This window comes from Thalassophryne amazonica, chromosome 2 (assembly GCF_902500255.1).
Source record: "Thalassophryne amazonica chromosome 2, fThaAma1.1, whole genome shotgun sequence".
Classification (NCBI taxonomy): Eukaryota; Metazoa; Chordata; class Actinopteri; order Batrachoidiformes; family Batrachoididae; genus Thalassophryne; species Thalassophryne amazonica.
In genome coordinates, this window is record NC_047104.1 from 7,003,516 (window position 1) to 7,015,610 (window position 12,095).

The following is a 12,095-nucleotide window of genomic DNA, read 5'->3' on the forward strand; positions in this document are numbered from 1 at the left end:
ATTGATTTGATTTGATTTATTAATGGGAAAATGTAAAAAAAAAAAGTAAACGTTGTATTTGTTAGTTCCACAGTTTTGTGATCTTGTGCACTACAAGATTTTGATGGCAGAAGTCTTCTCTGGGGTGAAGATAGAGTGCCTTAAAATTCATGCAGGGATTTTCATTACCTGCTGTCTGCGGCCTACCGTCTGTGAACGCCTCACTCAACTCTTCTCAGTTTTCTTGTCAACCGCTCAGTCATTTAAAGACACCTGCTGCTTGTCATCTCATCAGTGGAAACACTGCTGAAGCCTGACAAAGCTCACAGGCTGAGCAGAAACAAAGTGCCAGTTCCAGCGCCGCTGCCAGTCATTCATGTTGTACCATTACCGTGGATAAACATTTGGTAAATAAGTCTGGTTTTATTCATGGTTGATGTGATAAATTGATCACAGACACCAACTATTACAACCCCTGGCAATAATTATGGAATCACCGGCCTCGGAGGATGTTCATTCAGTTGTTTCAGGGGTTTTTATTTTTGTAGAAAAAAAAAAGCAGATCACAGACATGATACAAAACTAAAGTCATTTCAAATGGCAACTTTCTGGCTTTAAGAAACATAAGAAATCAGGAAAAATAATTGTGGCAGTCAGTAACGGTTACTTTTTTTAGACCAAGCAGAGGGAAAAAAAATATGGAATCACCCTGTAAATTTTCATCCCCAAAACTAACACCTGCATCAAATCAGATCTGCTCGTTAGTCTGCATCTAAAAAGGAGTGATCACACCTTGGAGAGCTGTTGCACCAAGTGGATTGACATGAATCATGGCTCCAACACGAGAGATGTCAATTGAAACAAAGGAGAGGATTATCAAACTCTTAAAAGAGGGTAAATCATCACGCAATGTTGCAAAAGATGTTGGTTGTTCACAGTCAGCTGTGTCTAAACTCTGGACCAAATACAAACAACATGGGAAGGTTGTTAAAGGCAAACATACTGGTAGACCAAGGAAGACATCAAAGTGTCAAGACAGAAAACTTAACGCAATATGTCTCAAAAATTGAAAATGCACATCAAAACAAATGAGGAACGAATGGGAGGAAACTGGAGTCAACGTCTGTGACCGAACTGTAAGAAACCGCCTAAAGGAAATGGGATTTACATACAGAAAAACTAAACGAAAGCAATCATTAACACCTAAACAGAAAAAAACAAGGTTACAATGAGCTAAGGAAAAGCAGTTGTGGACTGTGGATGACTGGATGAAAGTCATATTCAGTGATGAATCTCGAATTTGCATTGGGCAAGGTGATGATGCTGGAACTTTTGTTTGGTGCCGTTCCAATGAGATTTATAAAGATGACTGCCTGAAGAGAACGTAAATTTCCACAGTCATTGATGATATGGGGCTGCATGTCAGGTAAAGGCACTGGGGAGATGGCTGTCATTACATCATCATTATCTATCGTCCACCTGGTCGTTACTGTGAGTTTCTCTGTGAATTTTCAGACCTTTTGTCTGACTTAGTGCTTAGCTCAGATAAGATAATTATAGTGGACGATTTTAACATCCACACAGATGCTGAGAATGACAGCCTCAACACTGCATTTAATCTATTATTAGACTCAATTGGCTTTGCTCAAAATGTAAATGAGTCCACCCACCACTTTAATAATATCTTAGATCTTGTTCTGACTTATGGTATGGAAATTGAAGACTTAACAGTATTCCCTGAAAACTCCCTTCTGTCTGATCATTTCTTAATAACATTTACATTTACTCTGATGGACTACCCAGCAGTGGGGAATAAGTTTCATTACACTAGAAGTCTTTCAGAAAGCGCTGTAACTAGGTTTAAGGATATGATTCCTTCTTTATGTTCTCTAATGCCATATACCAACACAGTGCAGAGTAGCTACCTAAACTCTGTAAGTGAGATAGAGTATCTCGTCAATAGTTTTACATCCTCATTGAAGACAACTTTGGATGCTGTAGCTCCTCTGAAAAAGAGAGCCTTAAATCAGAAGTGCCTGACTCCGTGGTATAACTCACAAACTTGCAGCTTAAAGCAGATAACCCGTAAGTTGGAGAGGAAATGGCGTCTCACTAATTTAGAAGATCTTCACTTAGCCTGGAAAAAGTCTGTTGCTCTTTAAAAGCCGAGTATTCCTTTAACTTTAACTAGTAATGACTTCATGACTTTCTTTGCTAATAAAATTTTAACTATTAGAGGAAAAATTACTCATAACCATCCCAAAGACATATCGTTATCTTTGGCTGCTTTCAGTGATGCCGGTATTTGGTTAGACTCTTTCTCTCCGATTGTTCTGTCTGAGTTATTTTCATTAGTTACTTCCTCCAGACCATCAACATGTTTATTAGACCCCATTCCTACCAGGCTGCTCAAGGAAGCCCTACCATTAATTAATGCTTCGATCTTAAATATGATCAGCCTATCTTTATTAGTTGGCTATGTACCACAGGCTTTTAAGGTGGCAGTAATTAAACCATTACTTAAAAAGCCATCACTTGACCCAGCTATCTTAGCTAATTATAGGCCAATCTCCAACCTTCCTTTTCTGTTGTGTGTGGGCCGCTGAAGAGGAGGTACTGCTGGCCCATCACCACCAGAGGGCGCCCTGCCTGGAGTGCGGGCTCCAGGCACCAGAGGGCACCGCTGCCTGATGAGAGCAGCCAGGATGACAGCTGTCACCATTATTGGACACAGCTGACTTCACTCAGTACGGAGGTATATCAGCAGGACAGCGTCTCCACCTCAGTGCCGAGATATCACCTTGAGTTTAAGGTAATCACCTCTGCAACAGATACTGTATGTTTGTGACGATACATTATAAACTTTTCAGGACAGCGGAAGGCCAAGTGTTCGGATAAGTACTCACCTTTCCTGCTTCAGTGTGACAAGAGGTGGAGGCGGCTTTGCCCCTCTCATCTACTGGGTGCGGTCGCATCCCAACCTGTGTGTTTGTGTTCTTTCCCGCCAGCAGTACCGGATCCGACGAGCGGAGGCAGTGGCCACCTGGGAATTCGGGACTTGGCGGTTCCAGTACTTCTGGGTTTCGGTGACAGAGGAGATCTGGGTGGTTCCGGTTCAATTAGGACGGACGTCTCCTACCTTCGGGCCTGCCCACAAGACACCAGCAGATTTCGGCTTACAAATTGCTAATTGTTGTATCAGTTGTGCTATTTTCACAACAGTAAAACTTGTTCTTACTTTTCTCCATTGTCCGTTCATTGCGCCCCCTGTTGTGGGTCCGTGTACCTACACTTTCACAACATTTTCTCTCAAAAATTCTTGAAAGGGTAGTTGTAAAACAACTAACTGATCATCTGCAGAGGAATGGTCTATTTGAAGAGTTTCAGTCAGGTTTTAGAATTCATCATAGTACAGAAACAGCATTAGTGAAGGTTACAAATGATCTTCTTATGGCCTCAGACAGTGGACTCATCTCTGTGCTTGTTCTGTTAGACCTCAGTGCTGCTTTTGATACTGTTGACCATAAAATTTTATTACAGAGATTAGAGCATGCCATAGGTATTAAAGGCACTGCGCTGCGGTGGTTTGAATCATATTTATCTACAACCCCTGGCAAAAATTATGGAATCACCGGCCTCGGAGGATGTTCATTCAGTTGTTTTAATTTTGTAGAAAAAAAGCAGATCACAGACATGACACAAAACTAAAGTCATTTCAAATGGCAACTTTCTGGCTTTAAGAAACACTATAAGAAATCAAGAAAAATATTTGTGGCAGTCAGTAACGGTTACTTTTTTAGACCAAGCAGAGGGAAAAAAATATGGACTCACTCAATTCTGAGGAATAAATTATGGAATCACCCTGTAAATTTTCATCCTCAAAACTAACACCTGCATCAAATCAGATCTGCTCGTTAGTCTGCATCTAAAAAGGAGTGATCACACCTTGGAGAGCTGTTGCACCACGTGGACTGACATGAATCATGGCTCCAACACAAGAGATGTCAATTGAAACAAAGGAGAGGATTATCAAACTCTTAAAAGAGGGTAAATCATCACGCAATGTTGCAAAAGATGTTGGTTGTTCACAGTCAGCTGTGTCTAAACTCTGGACCAAACACAAACAACATGGGAAGGTTGTTAAAGGCAAACATACTGGTAGACCGAGGAAGACATCAAAGAGTCAAGACAGAAAACTTAATATGTCTCAAATTGAAAATGCACAACAAAACAAATGAACGAATGGGAGGAAACTGGAGTCAACGTCTGTGACCGAACTGTAAGAAACCGCCTAAAGGAAATGGGATTTACATACAGAAAAGCTAAACGAAAGCCATCATTAACACCTAAACAGAAAAAAACAAGGTTACAATGGGCTAAGGAAAAGCAATCGTGGACTGTGGATGACTGGATGAAAGTCATATTCAGTGATGAATCTCGAATCTGCATTGGGCAAGGTGATGATGCTGGAACTTTTGTTTGGTGCTGTTCCAATGAGATTTATAAAGATGACTGCCTGAAGAGAACATGTAAATTTCCACAGTCATTGATGATATGGGGCTGCATGTCAGGTAAAGGCACTGGGGAGATAGCTGTCATTACATCATCAATAAATGCACAAGTTTACGTTGATATTTTGGACACTTTTCTTATCCCATCAATTGAAAGGATGTTTGGGGATGATGAAATCATTTTTCAAGATGATAATGCATCTTGCCATAGAGCAAAAACTGTGAAAACATTCCTTGCAAAAAGACACATAGGGTCAATGTCATGGCCTGCAAATAGTCCAGATCTTAATCCAATTGAAAATCTTTGGTGGAAGTTGAAGAAAATGGTCCATGACAAGGCTCCAACCTGCAAAGCTGATCTGGCAACAGCAATCAGAGAAAGGTGGAGCCAGATTGATGGAGTACTGTTTGTCACTCATTAAGTCCATGCCTCAGAGACTGCAAGCTGTTATAAAAGCCAGAGGTGGTGCAACAAAATACTAGTGATGTGTTGGAGCGTTCTTTTGTTTTTCATGATTCCATAATTTTTTCCTCAGAATTGAGTGATTCCATATTTTTTTCCCTCTGCTTGGTCTAAAAAAGTAACCGTTACTGACTGCCACAATTTTTTTTTTCCTGATTTCTTATAGTGTTTCTTAAAGCCAGAAAGTTGCCATTTGAAATGACACTAGTTTTGTGTCATTTCTGTGATCTGCTTTTTTTCTACAAAATTAAACAACTGAATGAACATCCTCTGAGGCCGGTGATTCCATAATTTTTGCCAGGGGTTGTACAAGGTCACGTGATGAACATTTGCATTGAAAAGATCCAGCTGAGGTGAGTTGGGAATAGTGGTGAGGATGCCCCCTGATGGTCTTCCTTGGTGAGGTCCTCCAGGCACATCCAGGTGGGAGGAGGATCCGGGAAGACCCAGGACACACTATAGGGATTATATTTTCCAGATGGTTTGGGAACATCTCAGGATCCCCCAGGATGACTTGGCTGACTTTAGGGAAGTGTGGGTTGAGCTGCTGGGTCTGCTGCCAGCGTGATCTGGATAAGCATCAGAAAATGAATGACTGAAATTAATTTAAAGGCTGACTGAGTAAAAACACATTTAATGAAAGACAACATATTTTTTTAACGTTATTGTAAATCAGTTATGGTCAAAAACCATGTGGATAATCTTATTACGTCCGCCAAGGACATAACAGAAACCATCTGCATTTATTTGTCTGTTAGCAGGAATACATCAAAACTACTGAATGTAATTTGACAAAATTTTCACCACAGATAGATATTAGGCCATGGAAGAACCCATCAAATTTTGGAGGTGATCTGGATCCGGATTCTGGATCAAGTTTCTCATTATATAGGCTTTGAAGAATTATTGTTAGCAGAATTATTTCAAAACAACTGCACAGATTTCAACAAAATTTCCAAACAGATAGATACTACGGCATGGAAGAATCCATTAAATTGTGGAGGTGATCCAGATCCGGTGATCGTAACTTCTGAAACCGTAGGCCTAAAATAAAGATTCTAATGGATCTGGATTTCACTGAACATTCTGCATCGAACGACATAGGCCCCGCCCACTTCAGCCTTGAAATTTTTTGGCCATTTTGAATTTTCTCATAAACTGTTTTTTTTTTTCACTATTCCTTCAACAATTTATCCTCAGTCTTTACAAAGTGTGGGACGTATGATGTTTTAACCAGTCCAAACAAAGTTATTTAAAGGATCTTTGAAGGTTTTCCTCATGTGGACGCTGTAACACCACAGTAGAACATGACAACACCAACTTCATGGAGCCATTAATGACTGTTGTAGCACAGAGAACTAGTTTAAGCTACATCAGAAGATGCAGGGAACATGGTGAGCTTTGCATGGGCGTGTTATTCATGGCTCGAATTGCTAAAAAGGGGTTTGGACCCCGTCAATCACCGCGTGCAGTTATATTTGTTCTTATCATTTTTAATTAATGTGTCTCAGACACGTTGCACGGAAAAGGGAAGTCTGGCATCCCCTGCTGGAGCTGTTGTCCCGTGACCCGAACCCGGAAAAGCGGTTGAAGATGAGTGATGAGTGTCTCAGACAATCAAGCTCGAGTACATTTACTTTTGAGACCAAAACGACATTTATTCATTCATTAATTTTCAGTGTTTGCCATTTCAAATCAACTCTCGAGTCTTTCATCACGAGTCGAAGTGAGGTTTCAAATCTTTGACTATCTGCTCTGTCCCTAACACTGCACTCTTAAGTCTTATTCAAATTCTGAATTCAAAACTTTCAAATTGAAGTGAAATGGTTCACGCTGACATGTCATTTCGACCGTTGTTTTTTTATTATTATTTATTTTTTTGTGATCATGCTGATCAATTTTTAAATCAATATTTTTCAGATAAGACACATTTGTTGAACCAGAACATGGGCAGCAGAACTGCCACCATTATCAACATCACAATCACCACATCATCATTATCAAAAACACCATTATCATTATCAACAATATCACCATTATCAATATCACCATTATCAATATCACCATCCTCATCAACATTATCACCATAATCAATTTCACAATCACCAACATCATCGTCATCGGCAATATCACCATCATTATCAACAACAACCCCATCATCATTAACAACATCACCGTAAACATCATAATCACCACCATTATCAATATCGCCATCACCAAAGTTTCGGCCTCCTCCTCGACGAGTCCACGGATGTACGGTGCATCCAGAAAGTATTCACAGTGCTTTTTGCACATTTTGTTATGTTACAGACTTATTTCAAAATGGGTGAAATTCTTTTTTTTTTCCCTAAAAATTCTATAAACAATACTCCATAATGACAATGCGAAAAATGTTTGTTTAGATTTTTGCAAATGTATTAAACATAAAAAAAAACGAAGTCACGTGTACATACGAATTCACAGTCTCTGCCATGAAGCTCAAAATTGAGCTCAGGTGCCTCCTGTTTCCACTGATCTTCTTTGAGATGTTTCTGTAGCTTAATTGGGGTCCACCTGGGATAGATTCAGTTATTGGACATGATTTGGAAAGACACACACCTGTCTACATATAAGGTCCCACAGTTGACAGTCAGAGCACAAACCAAGTATGAAATCAAAGGAATTGTCTGTAGACTTCCAAGACAGGATTGTCTCAAGCACAAATCTGGGGAAGGGTACAGAAACATTTATGCTGCTTTGAAGGTCCCAATGAGCACAGTGGCCTCCATCATCGGTAAATGAAGTTCAGATCCACCAGGACTCTTACTAGAGCTGGCTGCCTGTCTAAACTGAGCCATCGGGGGAGAAGCAAGTGACCAAGAACCTGATGGTGACTCTGTCAGAGCTCCAGCATTCCTCTGTGGAGACAGGAGAACCTTCCAGGAGGACAGCCGTCTCTGTAGCAATCCACCAATCAGACCTGTATGGTAGAGTGGCCAGACAGAAGCCACTCCTTAGTAAAAAGCACATGGCAGCCCACCTGGAGTTTGACAAAAGGCACCTGAAGGATTCTCAGACCAGGAGAAACAAAATTCTCTGTTCTCATGAGACAAAGATTGAACTCCTTGGCATCATGTTTGGAGGAAACCAGGCACCATCCCTACAGTGAAGCATGATGGTGGCAGCATCATGCTGTGGGGATGTTTTTCAGCAGCAGGAACTGGGAGACTAGTCAGGATTGAGGGAAAGAATGCAGCAATGTACAGAGACAATCTGGATGAAAACCTGCTCCAGAGCGCTCTTGACCTCAGACTGAGGTGACGGTTTATCTTTCAGCAGGAAAATCACCCTTAACACACAGCCAAGATATCAGAGGAGTGTCTTCAGGAAAACTCTGTGAATGTCCTTGAATGGCCCAGCCAGAGCCCAGACCTGAATCTGATTGAACATCTCTGGAGAGATCTGAAAATGGCCGTGCACCGACGCTTCCCATCCAACCTGATGGAGCTTGAGAGGTGCTGCAAAGAGGAATGGACCAAACTCTCCAAAGATAGGTGCACCAAGCTTGTGGCATCACATTCAAGAAGACTTGAGGTTATAATTGCTGCCAAAGGTGCATCAACAAAGAATTGAGCAAAGGATTTGAACAATTATGTACATGTTATTTAGTTTTTATTTTTAATAAATTTGCAAAAATTTCAAACTTTTTCATGTCATTATGGGGTGTTGTGAGTAGAATTTTGAAGGGAAAAAATTTGAGGGAACGCAGGTAGATCCTCTTGACAGCTCAGTTAGCCTGATCAAGTCTGTGACCAGCAGGTGCTGAATCAGCAAATGCTGATGTACTCAAAGGGCCAACAGATGGACACATCAATGCCAAACTGATTCCCCTAGGGCAGAGGTCTCAAACTCATTCCAGAAATGGCCGAGAGGGTGCAGGTTTTCTTTGCAACCACGCACTCCACTGATTAACTGATTCCACCTGCTCAAAGTGATGTTAATTTTTTTTTTTTTTTTTTAGTCAAAGGCAGCTCAGCTGCTCCTTGCACCTGAGAATGAAAACGATGTCCAGAAGCGGTGTGTAGCCTTCACTGTCAAAGAGCTAAGGGTGAGACCGCTGGACAACATCGTAGTATTGCAGTACATATCAATTTTCAATGTGGAGGAAACTGTACAGCACAATAAGAGCTCTGGAGAAATAATTTTGAAAAGAGCCAAGCTCCTTGGTTTCTCCCCTGCAGAGATAAACAAGATTGTTCAGCAGTGGTGCACCATCCATCTTAGTAAATGGAATGAGACAAAAAACACAGTGGACTTCTGGAGTGAAATTTTAAAGTTCTGGAATGCAGCTGATATCACCCAGTTTCATGAACTTGTCATGGCTGCTGTGTCTGTGTTGTTATTGCCACACTCAAATGCTGAAGTTGAGAGATTATTAATTTAAATTTAATTTAATTCATGCACATCTATGGTTTGATTTCTTTGCATATGCAGATTACTTGAGTTGTTACCAACATCTGGTGAAAATTTCATGTCAATGGCACCTTTAGAAATATATTTACTTAGAAAAATGGTGATGCATTCAATACTTATTTTGCCTGCTGTGTGTGTTTAATTGCTCTATATAAGGAAACTGCAGCAGCTTAATTTCAGTTCCTGTGCAACAGTTACAACAGAGATGGATTCAGTCTGAAGTATACAGATTCAACGCCACCATGTGGTTAAAATGTAATGACACAGATTCAATGCCATGGACGTCTCGCTGCTGTGGATCCCGCCCGAGGGCTCGCTGCTGTGGTTCCCACCTGATGGCTCACTGCTGTGGATCCCGCCTGATGGCTCACTGCTGTGGATCCCGCCTGAGGGCTCGCTGCAGTGGATCCCGCCTGATGGCTCGCTGCTGTGGATCCCGCCTGATGGCTCACTGCTGTGGATCCCGCCTGATGCCTCGCTGCTGTGGATCCCGCCTGATGCCTCGCTGCTGTGGATCCCGCCTGATGGCTCGCTGCTGTGGATCCCGCCTGATGGCTCGCTGCTGTGGATCCCACCTGATGCCTCGCTGCTGTGGATCCCGCCTGATGCCTCGCTGCTGTGGATCCCGCCTGATGCCTCGCTGCTGTGGATCCCGCCTGATGGCTCGCTGCTGTGGATCCCGCCTGAGGGCTCGCTGCTGTGGTTCTTGTTGGAGCAGATTATGTGCCGCCTTCTTGATCTTCTGTCAGTGGTGCATCAGTTGGAGAGCTGGTGTGCTGCTTCATCCAGGATCGCTCCAATTTTTCATTGATTTTAGTGCGTTGATCCACCTCAGGATTCAGCGTGCTTTGGATGAGTAACTGTACATCAGAAGAAACTGCTAGTATGCATGGAAACACGATGTGCCTTATTATGGCTGCCAACAATGGCGTGCTTCTAAAGAGCATAAAATAAAGAATAACACCTACACTCCAAACATCAGAGATGATTGTGATGGTGATTGTGAGGTTATTCGGGTCTTTGTTCAAAACCTCTGGTGCCACGTACTCTCGGGTGCCATACTCGGAGTGAGTCAGCACTTCACGTGCTTCTGGATGAGTTAAGTCCTTGCTCAATCCAAAATCACACACTTTGAGGTTGTAATCTGAGTCCAGTAACAGATTGACTCCTTTCAGGTCCCTGTGGGCTACCTGGACAGCCTCTCACAGCTGCCTAAAAAAAATTGCAGCTTTTGTCTTCAGATAAGGTCCCTTTTCTGTTAGCATATTCCAAGAGGGTTCCCCATGTACACGGTTCCATTTCGATCATGATCCGCAAACATAAAATGCAAGTTCAGTTACTGTAGTCACACAGAGAGATAGTCTCACTCACAACTTCAAGGACACTCATTAGAGTGTACCAGGTAAGAGTACTGGTTCCAGTGAAAACACGCTGATATGTGACCGGCCCTCTGGCTGCTATTTCACCTCAGTGTGTGCCTCATTTGTCCCAAATCAGATTGGAAATCAGATTCCATGACCTTTGCCAAAATTCTTTAATTTTGGAGTTCACCTTAATTGATATATCAAGTTTGGTAGAAATCAGCAAATGGACCTGGGGACATGGACATGGTGGGGGAACAGATAGGGACAGACAGGGATCTCTCTCAGGTCTAAAAACTGTTACCCGCTGTGGCTAATTGGTAGCAGTTTCAATTAGCTACATGGGAAGTTGATTAGATCCTGGTTTCAAGGTCCAGATACACTGGATACACTGCTGGGCATGGTATCCTGATACTGGCACTGTTGCCCAGAAGATTGACCGTGTACTTGTGGTTAAATAGTGGACGAATCTGCAGAACTGTAGCGTCTACAGAAGTGCCCAGTCTGTGAATTCCATACACAAACTTGTGGCTTCCCCGTGGATTCAGTTGAAATCTTGCAAGCTTCTGTCTGCTCAGTGCCCAAGATTAAATCAAGCCGGACTTCAAGATCAGACTGTTTCTCGGGAATATTCAGGTTGGATGCCTTGCAGACATGGACAGAACAAGTGATCCAAAATGATTGTGTGAGTTCTTTCACAACCAGACCTATAAAGTTGCTGAGGATTGTATTGAAGCCCCAATCTTGAAAGGAAAGGGTGACTGCATGGACTGCAGCAACTACTCAATGAGACTTGAAATACCTTTGAGAGGTGGAACAAGGAACAGTCACAATATTGACTGAGTAAGAATGGGTATGGCAATGCAGGGCTGGTGGCCAAGTGGTTAGTGTGCTTGGTTTCAGTGCCCACCCCTGCCACATTTCTCCATGTAATATGGAGTTGTGTCAAGAAGGACATCCGGTGTAAAACTTGTGCCAAATCAAAATGCATATCCACCTTTGATCTGCTGTGGTGATGCTGAGTGAAAAAACGAGCAGCCGAAGGGACTGAATTTGAACTAAAATATATAAACCATCAAAATTGATTAAGATCAAACAGTTTCAACATTTTTATTTTTTAAAAAAGCAAGATTTATTAACATGCGACATTTTAATCATCAGTTCATAAAAGTAACACCTGTAAACCTACTGTGCTGCTGAGAGAGTTACCAGAGTTCTGTGTTGTAACTTTATTTTGTGAAATGACAGGAAGTGGTTGGTGAGTGAACCCGTTGAGCTTGACGCTCAGACGGAGGTGGGCGGGGCCTTTGGACAGCGGACAGTCCCGTT